The following is a 9691-nucleotide window of genomic DNA, read 5'->3' as shown; positions in this document are numbered from 1 at the left end:
CCTATTGCGCCAATTACCCATTAAAATAATTTCAAAGATAAAATACGACTGTGAACCGTCCGCAAGCAATCACAACATTTCTAAAAGGTCGTCTGCTTATACTAACTACCTTTCAGTTCAAAGTTTCATTGGTTGATCCCCTTTTCCGGTTTTTTACCGGAAATACGTAAGCGCCGAGAGTAGTGTTATTTTCTCTCACTGGGGGTCGCATATAGGTAACACTTTTTTTGGCGGGAAGAAAACGCTGGATACATTAGGCCAGTGTGGCTGAGTAACTTATAGGGAGCTAGTATATGATTCACTCATGGTCCAACTAATCGAAGTAATTCATCGAAAGTCTCAGTTTCCATTCTAAGATAGTTAAAGAATCCTGGAAAAATAAATTTCTTTAATGGGGATAATTAAGTTTATCAATGTAGGCCTTGATAAAGGATATATTACCTTCATGGTCATGCAGCCTCATTTCTGACAGAAGGTTATGGAAGTCACCTTGTTGCCGCCTCTTCAGAAATATACGTTTCACCCACTTGGTTCTCTCTCTCTTGTTTATATTATCAACAAGTAAAGTTAATATTAATTTTCGTCGTCTCAATTGCAATAAATGGGAATCCATTTTGCCAAAGTATTCGTCTGCTAATGGTTTTCATTATATTTTGTGCCTACAACGCCACCTATATCTATGGAAAACGGTGGCGTTCGTGCTAATGACGCGTCAAACCAAACAGTAGGTGTGTATGGTTTTCCGCTGACGCGCGCCGTTGGCCGTTGCCGCTACCGTTCCGTTTATAGCTCCCAAACCCATGTATGCATCCGCCTTTATACTCCGCATTGGCTCGTCCATCTGCCATAATTTTATTCCGGTCTAATTGCAAGAGATGGAGACCGGGAAAGGAAGTCACTCGCGATAAAGCAACGTTGCCATGCCGGTTCCAAATAAATTTGATCCCAAATCCATAATCGCGCTTATTAAACTCATTCCCTGCCTTTTGTGTATCGTAATGGCGTATGCCAAAATTAAGGGGAATTGCGTTCGTTTCACGTATAAATTGTCATTAGCAAGAACCTGACACTAATTTTCTCGACTAAAAAGTCGGGCTTATTTTTCTCGTCGCTTGGTTCCCGATCTACTCTTAAGCTAGATTCCCACTCGACCGAAAAAACCCGGCGGAAATCACGCAGCCGACGGTTGAAATTTTAACTTACGCCGGCGTCCAGCGGTAGACCGTTCACACTACGACTGATTTTTTAGTTTTGCGGTAGACATTTTTGGGTCACGTGACAGATTTGAGTGGTTTCCACAACATCTCTTTCGCACTCTGAATTGGTATCTTTGTCCCCTTGTCGCTTCGATCGTACAAGAAGGGATATTTTCTAGCCTCTTCACTAAATTCTTTCCTATTAACATCTAATCTCTTTTTATTTCCATTAGTCTAATTTTTTAATTCTTGGTGGCATGTTTCCGATAAGCCTTGGTCAACCACATAAAAATGGCGGCTATATCAATTTATCTCGCATATGGGTGCGCTCTTGAAATTTATGACGTAGTCAGTATGATAATTTCATTGGCTGAAACACCGGCATTACGCCGAACACGACCGAAAAAATAGAACGCAACTTACGCCCGGCCGAACGGTAATTCCGTGGGGCTCGGCGTAAAGATTTTTCGGTCGAGCCCCTTTCTGCCAGATTTTTCCGTCTTGTGGGAGTCTAGCTTAACATCAAGCTCCAAAAATTAGTGGAGACTTTTATTTCAACATTTTGATATTTCTTAATATGGTTTTCTGACTATATTATCCGCCCTTCAAATTCTGTTATTACATGGAAAACGTAATGTGTAACTCTTTTAAAGTAATGCGCTTTAGTACTTTATTTTTTTAGAAATACCTGAAATATTGTTGAAAATATTTTCAAAATTGAACATACTTCAAAATTAAAAATATTTTTCAACTTAAGAAAAAGTTGAAATATATTCAAAATTCAAATAAATAAATAATTTAACGTACTGTAAAAGTGAAATTTATTAAAATAACTAAAATATAGCTTAGGATAAATTTGGACATTTTTGTTACGTTTAAAAGTCTTCACTGGTATTTCCCAACTCATGGTATTCTACCAAAATGGAAAAAAATTGGATTTTAATCTTTTTTATATTTACTGGGTAGAAATTTTAAATCCTCATACAGACTCAACAAAAACAGCTTGTAAGAATCTCCTAAATCATCTTCTGAAGCGTTAATTGGTTATTTTCTTTCAGTATCTCGATAAGTTGTTGGTTTCAGAGTCCGAGTTTCTCTTTCTTTTAAGCGATGCTTTAATTAATACATGAGGTTCCTTAGATTGTCCAGCTTGCACATTGGAGATTGAGCTCTTTTTAGGCTCAGATAACACTGATTGCTTCTCCACTCTTCCACTGTGATCTTCATTGTTCCTTTTTAACGCTTCCAATAAATCATCTTCATAGATTTCTTTGACAAAATCTTTGTCATCTACGTTTGAAGTGGGTTTTGAATCATGGGCTATTTTTTATCCGTTGAAAAATTCATAGGCATATTGCTCGTCGTCCTTAGAAATTTTATATTTTAAAAATATAGAATTGGTTAACTTATGTTTGAGCTTACATTCTATCGTCTATATTATCATTTATAAACTTCATTTCATCCATATACTCCCAAAGAGTCTTCGATGAAACACCCGCACCACTTCAATTTAGATTAACCATGTATTTTTTTCTCGTACATATTTCTCTTTCAGACTCTTCTATTTTGTTCTTACAATATCAACTATAGAGCAGACAATTCGACCAATTTTACAGTGGAAAAAGGTTTTATTGCAGAAATGTATCAAAATCATGTAGTTTACCTGATACATTCAACAATTTGCCAATTTCCTTCTAGGCTTGTTCTCGTCGTTTTGGATTTTTATACACTTTCCATCTCCTCATAAATTTGTACTAAATTTATCAGGTTTTCCTCATTAATCTCACGTTTGTTTTCAGAATCATTCATTTTAAAGCCTATAACAAGTTAACAACCCACGATCCCAACTATCTGAAAACTTTTAACAGAAGCACACTACACAACAAAGAGTGACGTCATTTTCGGAAGCCCCCTATTGGCTGTGCCGAGCAAAGAGAGAAATTTTTCAACTTTTTTCTCGCTTTCCCAAGATCAACAGTGAGAAAATTTGGGCCGTGTGAACAGTGCATTTTCTAGAGGCTGGTGAAGCCAGAAAATCTTATGAGCTCAGCACAGCGAGCGTAGCGAGAAAAATAGTGTCGTCTGAACGGTCCTTAAGCCTGTAGAATACGGCGGCTGCAGGCTTAGCCGTCTGCGCCTTCTTGGATTAGCGTCACTCATTGGTCCGTAGAGGGTTAAACTTTACTTTAGCTCGCGCATTTAAAATACAGTTTTTATCAATAAATATCATTTCTTGATGGTCAATTATATGATGATTAATTAGATTTAAGTCTTGGAAACTAACTTGAATCAATATTTTCTATGTTTTTTATAATTTATTCTCCCTTATCAGCAGAGGCAATTCTTCATTGGGATTTTTTATGGAACTAATTAAAATACATATTTTTATACTTTACCCTTATCAGCAGAGGCACTTTTTCATTAGTATTAAGTGTGTTCGTGTAGGGTTATCAGTGTATTGGGAATGTCAATCCGCGTTGTCTTCCCGCTTAATACGTGCCTTATCCAAATAGCGATAGAAAATACTGAGTCATTAAATTTGATTTAAATCTACGAGATAACGCGAAGTAAGAGTTTCCTGACTGAAACTCTAATCATGGGGCCATATTCTAGAGGAACCACATTTTAAGTTGCAATGCCCACAAGTTAAAGCAAAGATCAACAAGGTAAATACACCATTCATGATAACATCATTTTAGCCTTTATTTAATTTATCGATACGAACAGTGCTTTTTCAGATGGCTATGTTTAAACTTGCGGTAATAATGTATCCAAAAACAAACAAGCGACAAGATGTCGCACTGAAATTTATATAGGAAAAAGGCACATTTTTGGCTGGTTCTCATTTGACACTATATCAATTCTTAGGATTTGCTAATCTTATAATGAGGCAATTCATATTATAGGTAGGTTTGTTTTAGGCTAGATTTGCTTTGGTTGACGTTAGGTTCGGTAAGGTTTGGTTTACGTTAGTTTAGGTTATAATAGGTTTGGTCGTATTTTGAGGGTTACATTTTCAGGGAAACAAGTTGGCATTAGATCGTCTAGAAATATGATTGATTTGTCATAACTATGTAGAGAAGTTGTTTACGATTTTATTTTTCTTAAGAAAGAGAAAATAGGAGAAGGCATTTTAGTGTAAATTGATGAGTTTGGCATACGAAAGTACCATCGCAGACATGAAGTCAACGGCCAGTGGGTATGTCATTCCCTTTAGGTTAGATTAGGTTTTGTTAGGTTACATATTTCAGAAATTTTAAGGTATTTGGTGAATACGAAGAAGGACCTGGTCAGGTTTTTATGGTCTCTGTAGAGAAAAGGGATGCTAAAACTCTTTTGGATATTATAACGGATTGGATTTTACTCGGAACCACTATTGTTTCTGATTTTTGGAAAGCGCATGATTGCCTCGAAACTGTAGGTTATAAACACATGAAGGTTAACCATTCGGTGCAATTTTTGATATTTTCGATGGAACAAAAATTCATACTAATAGCATTGAGTCCTCGGAGAGAGCAGCAAAGGCTTCAATGGATCCAGGAACAAGGTTATTTTAAAACTTTACAGTTGATAGATATCGCTCACGACCTTATATAATAATGTTTACTAATTTTGTTGTTTGTCCATTAGAAATAAAAATTATTTGCCATCACATTTGGCGAAATATTTTCACGAAGATGTATAGGACCAAATCATTAGACCCAACCACAACTTTTTAAAATTGGCCCTGGAACTGTATAATCCGCTTAACACCAACGAAGGAAATCCTTCCGATAAACTCTGCCGATATGGGCGACGAAAGCCATGAAAATATTAGTTAAAATACTTTCCGCAACTTAAGTGTAATTTGCCGGGAAAAGAAGGTAGTTACCAAAACAATTTTGAAATGGACCTGGAGATCCTGGAAAAGAAAATGTTGGAAAATGTCGTGAGAAATTCCAATGAATCAAACTCCATTACATACTTAAAACGAGAAATTTTCAAATGTTACATGGTAACAGTAAGAACAAGGCACTTGTCTGAACCTTTGGTGGAAACTCCATCACTCAGGTAGAAGCCAATGCGATAGATTAGTGTCTATGTAAAATAGACGGCGAACCAGTAGGTTGTGCTAAGCCAGAAAGGGTGTCTATGTGGAATGGCCTAAGACCAGCAGATGTCGGTGGTAAAAGCTAATATGACAGATTGGTCTACACGAGGAAAGTACGGAAAAACAATTTATTATGTAGCAAGCTACAGTCCAATGTTTACCGGCGGATGAGGGAAATCTTTACCGTAGCAAAGTGCAATTTTCCAAATTTCCGTGAAAACGATGAAATGTGAATGCGCTTTGGAAATTGGGAAAACGTTTGGTTCGATTTGCAATCTGCTAACACTACTATCTAGCGTGTAAAAACAGACGGGCAGACACCTCGGAAATAGTACCTCTCCATGATATACGTCACTCGGAGAGGGAAAAATTTTTCTCCAAATACCTAGCAAGCAAGTTTCTCATTGCGCAAACTCGATTATAAATTAAGATATCACTACAGTCACATCCCTTTAAGGTAAATATTTAAAATTCTGAGAATAACTTTAGTTAATTTGAGTCATTTCATACTTCATTACAGTCTAACTGCTCTTGGCTAGGGAAAGGAGGGGACCCTAGGCGCCTATTGCCTAGGGGCCCCTGAGTGTGTTAATCCGGAAATGGCACCTGCTGCAAAAACAATCACCCAAAATGATAAAAAGCGAAGAAAATGTTATACTCTTGGTTGACGAAATCCAAATTAAGCGTTCATACGAGTATGATGCTGGATTATTAACTGTATTGGGACGTTCAACATTGCCCAACCCTGCAGTAGCTACCCAGAGATTAGTGGAAAGGGTTCATTCTGCTTGCTCCAAATGGAAATACATTCTTGGTTGACATCAGTATAGACAGTGTTCATCTGAATAATTTCACGACGGACTGTATAAAAGAACCCCTCATTTGGAGACAATTGCAAGTCCGTTATGCATAATTGCCCCAATTCGTGAATGCGTAACCTAACTTACATATGTATGAGATTCAATCATGTGGTCACACTGTCACAGGGCAAAATGCGCGCAAAACATAAATAGAATAAAGAGCGCCGTATTTTCAAGAGAAAGGTTGCATTTCTTGTTAACTATTAAGCTGACTTATCGATTTTAAAAAGCCCAGGCCTGATACTGAGTCACTTTTCTCACTTAAAATCACTTTTTTTAAATTCGGTCACTAAAAGTCACTTTTTCGAAAATTAGTCACTATTTATCACTTTTTTTAGGTTTCTTGAAATTTATCTTTTAAAATCGGGAACGCGTTCTGTGTACTGTAGGAAACCGCCTATATTTCAGTGCTTTCCGACGACAATCTAATAGCGTTTTCCTTTGGGTCCTCGCGGAGCGCTCCCATGGAGGAATAAAACTAGGAGATCCTATTCTTCAAAAACAGTCTTTAACGAAACTGGAAAATACTACTACAGTTTTTATTGCTCCTTGGGAGCGCTCCGCGAGGACCCAGAGGAAAACGCTGGCGCAAGGCTCGTAGAGAGAAAAGGCCTGAGGGAGCTACGGTACTGTTACTGCTGTAGCAGGTGTTTTTTTTTTTGGGAGGGGGCAAAGTTAAAATCGTCTGCTATTGTTTGCTTTCGCGCCGAATCCCGAATCTCGGCGTTTAGCAGTAGGAGAATCGGCGGTAAATAAATGTATCTGGTACGTAACTTTATTAGTTTAATTATTCATTTTTCATAATTTATTATAGTTGTTATTTAGTTGTTAAAATTAAATTATATGTCTGTTCTAGAATTGAATGCACTCAATATAAAATGGTAAAGTGTTGTGTAAACAATAACTGGTTAGGTAAGGATGACGGCCAAGGCCGTATTATAAATACCTGGGCGAAACAACATACCAAGCATGAAATATTTTGCATGGTTTGGAAAAAAACCATTAATGTTGATAAGAAAGGATTCCAAGCCATAATCCAGCACGCAAGTGGTGCGAAACATTTAATAGAATGTAAGCCAAGTTGTCCGAGAAACAATTACATCTAGTCGCTGCTGCAGAATCTAGTCAAAATGCTCCTCTGTAAGAGCAACCCCACTCTAGTGAACCTCAAGGAACCATGAAATTATACAATGTAAAGGAAAGTGCAATCAACGCGGAACTTATATGGAGTATGAAAGTTGTGGCCAGCAACTTTTCTTTTGCGTCATGCGATGGTTTAGCCAATACTTTCAAAGCCATGTTCCCAGGTTCCGTTCCGGATGGATTTTCTTTAAGTAGATCAAAGGCGAAGTACCTAATTACTGACGCTCTTGGGCCGTATTTTAAGAAAGAACTCCTGGATGATATGAAAGGTGCCTATTACACATTAGCTTACGACGAAACTACAAATAGCGGTGGCCACAAAGAACTTCAAACGACAGTAAGATACTGGTCCGAATGCCAAAGCAAAGTAGTCTCTCAACATTTGGAAACTTTCTTTATTGGGAAAGCTACCGGCGAAGATCTATGTGTGAAACTCACATTAGCATTAGATAACGCCAATAGTCCTATGAAAAATATGTTGATGCTCAGCTGTGATGGACCAAACGTGAATAAGAAAGTCCAGCGTTTGTTGTCGGAAAAAATTGTTCTTACAAGACCTCAAAAACTTTTAAATATTGGAACATGCAACATTCACGTGGTACACAACGCTTTTCTGAAAGGCTTACAAGAATTGGGAGACAAGGCGTCAGGTCTGATCTACGCTGTTCAGCATTATTTTGACGGTTGGCCAGCAAGATGGCAAACTTTCAATCAAATCCAACGACACGTGAATGTTCCCAACCATAATTTCACCAAGCATGTTGCATCGCGATGGCTCACAATAGAAATTTCAGCTGTAAGGCTCTTGGAACAATGGGAGGCAGTTATCAACTACTTCTTAATTTACATTCCCAAAAAGGAATCTAAAACAACTGAATCTTATGGTTACAAGAAGATTGCGAATTATCTCAAGATGCCCACAATGAAAGCGGAAGTATTATTTATCATTTCCAGCGCGAAAATTTTCACAAAATTTACAGGAACCTTTCAAAAAGAAGAGCCTTAATTCACATATTACACAGCGAATTGAATAAGCTGCTTACTGTTCTAGTAAATAGGGTGTGCAAAACTGGAACTTTTCAACAATTTGAAGCCATTTCAGCTGAAAAATTCAAGGAAGAGAACTACTTGCCAATGAAAGATATTGTGTGTGGAGAAAATGTTGTTGAACAACTTCAATTGAAAGCTACGCAAAAGGAGCAAATTTGTTTTTTCAAATCTGCCAGGGAGCATTATGTCAAAGCATGCGTGCACATTCTTGAAAAAGCACCAGTATCGGCCAATAACGTCATTAAGTACTTCCGTTGTCTCCAACCGGCAAAAATTGAATCAGAAAAAAGCTGCCATGATGTTTTCTCTATTGCCAGAGCCTTTCCTTTGGACATCAAGACTGATGAGTTGGTGGACGAATGGAAGTTACTAAAACTTGACAAAATGTCAATGACCAAACCTTCAAAGCAAGAAGACGAACGTATTGATGTCTATTGGAGCCATTTTATCTCCCTTAAAAACGAAATGGGCAATGTAAAATACCCCAATGTATCGCAGCTTATCAAAGCTGCTCTTTCTCTTTCTCAAGGCAGTGCAGATGTCGAAAGAAGATTTTCTAAATCAGGCAAAGTACTAACTGAAGAAAGAGCTAGTATGGGGGAAAGAACATTGAATGCCATATTAACTACGAAAGATGCCTTGCAACTTTTTAACAACAAACCAGAATGTGTGCCAGTTACCAAGGAACTTTTTGCATTAGAACGAACAGCTCGAAAAAGTTACCAAAATTATTTAGATGAGGAAAACCGTAAACTGTCAAAAGAAAAAGAAGCATTGATTGAAGCAGAAAAGAAAAAAGCGGAAGTGGAAGAAAATTTAAAGAAAATTCAGAAAGAAGCTGTAGAAATAAAGAATAAAGAAACAGAGTTGCGAGATAAACGGATTGAAAAAGATCGAAAGAGGAAGTTGGCCCATCAACTTTTCAATGAAGCCAATAAACGGCTAAGAAAAGCAATAAGTGATAAAAACTTTAATGAAGTCGAGCTAGCGCAAGCTATGCAGGTGTAATGAAGGTTAAGGAGGGGGAAGATGGAGAAAAGAAATCCGCTGACGCTATTCAAAAAGAAATAGACAAGAAAAAATCGAATCTCATTACGTCTTTCTTGAAAAAATGTGATAAAATTTGCAGTTCCTATATTATTATTTTAAATAATAACCAATTGCCATACAATAGTCAAAATGTGATTATTAATTGTTATAAATGAGAAATATTGCTGTAACAGCATTAAATCAGTATTTTTTCCACTTTGAAAAGTTCATTTGCGATATTTTTTAATCACTATTTAGACACTTTTCAGTTACTATTTTTAATACGGTTAGTCACTTTTTTCACTATTTTTTAGGCTGTAAGT

At 37.1% G+C, this 9691-nt stretch overlaps 1 pseudogene; it reads left to right on the top strand.

Moving 5' to 3' along the window:
• Window positions 1-7298: 7298 nt before the first annotated feature.
• LOC149680230 (uncharacterized) lies at window positions 7299-9347 on the top strand (annotated as a pseudogene).
• The last annotated feature ends 344 nt before the right edge of the window (window positions 9348-9691 follow it).

This window comes from Phalangium opilio, unplaced genomic scaffold (genome assembly GCF_054372755.1).
Source record: "Phalangium opilio isolate 3A_F unplaced genomic scaffold, DU_Popi_V2 ptg000039l_2, whole genome shotgun sequence".
NCBI classification, from domain to species: domain Eukaryota; kingdom Metazoa; phylum Arthropoda; class Arachnida; order Opiliones; family Phalangiidae; genus Phalangium; species Phalangium opilio.
This window is presented reverse-complemented; position numbering and strand designations above follow the sequence as displayed.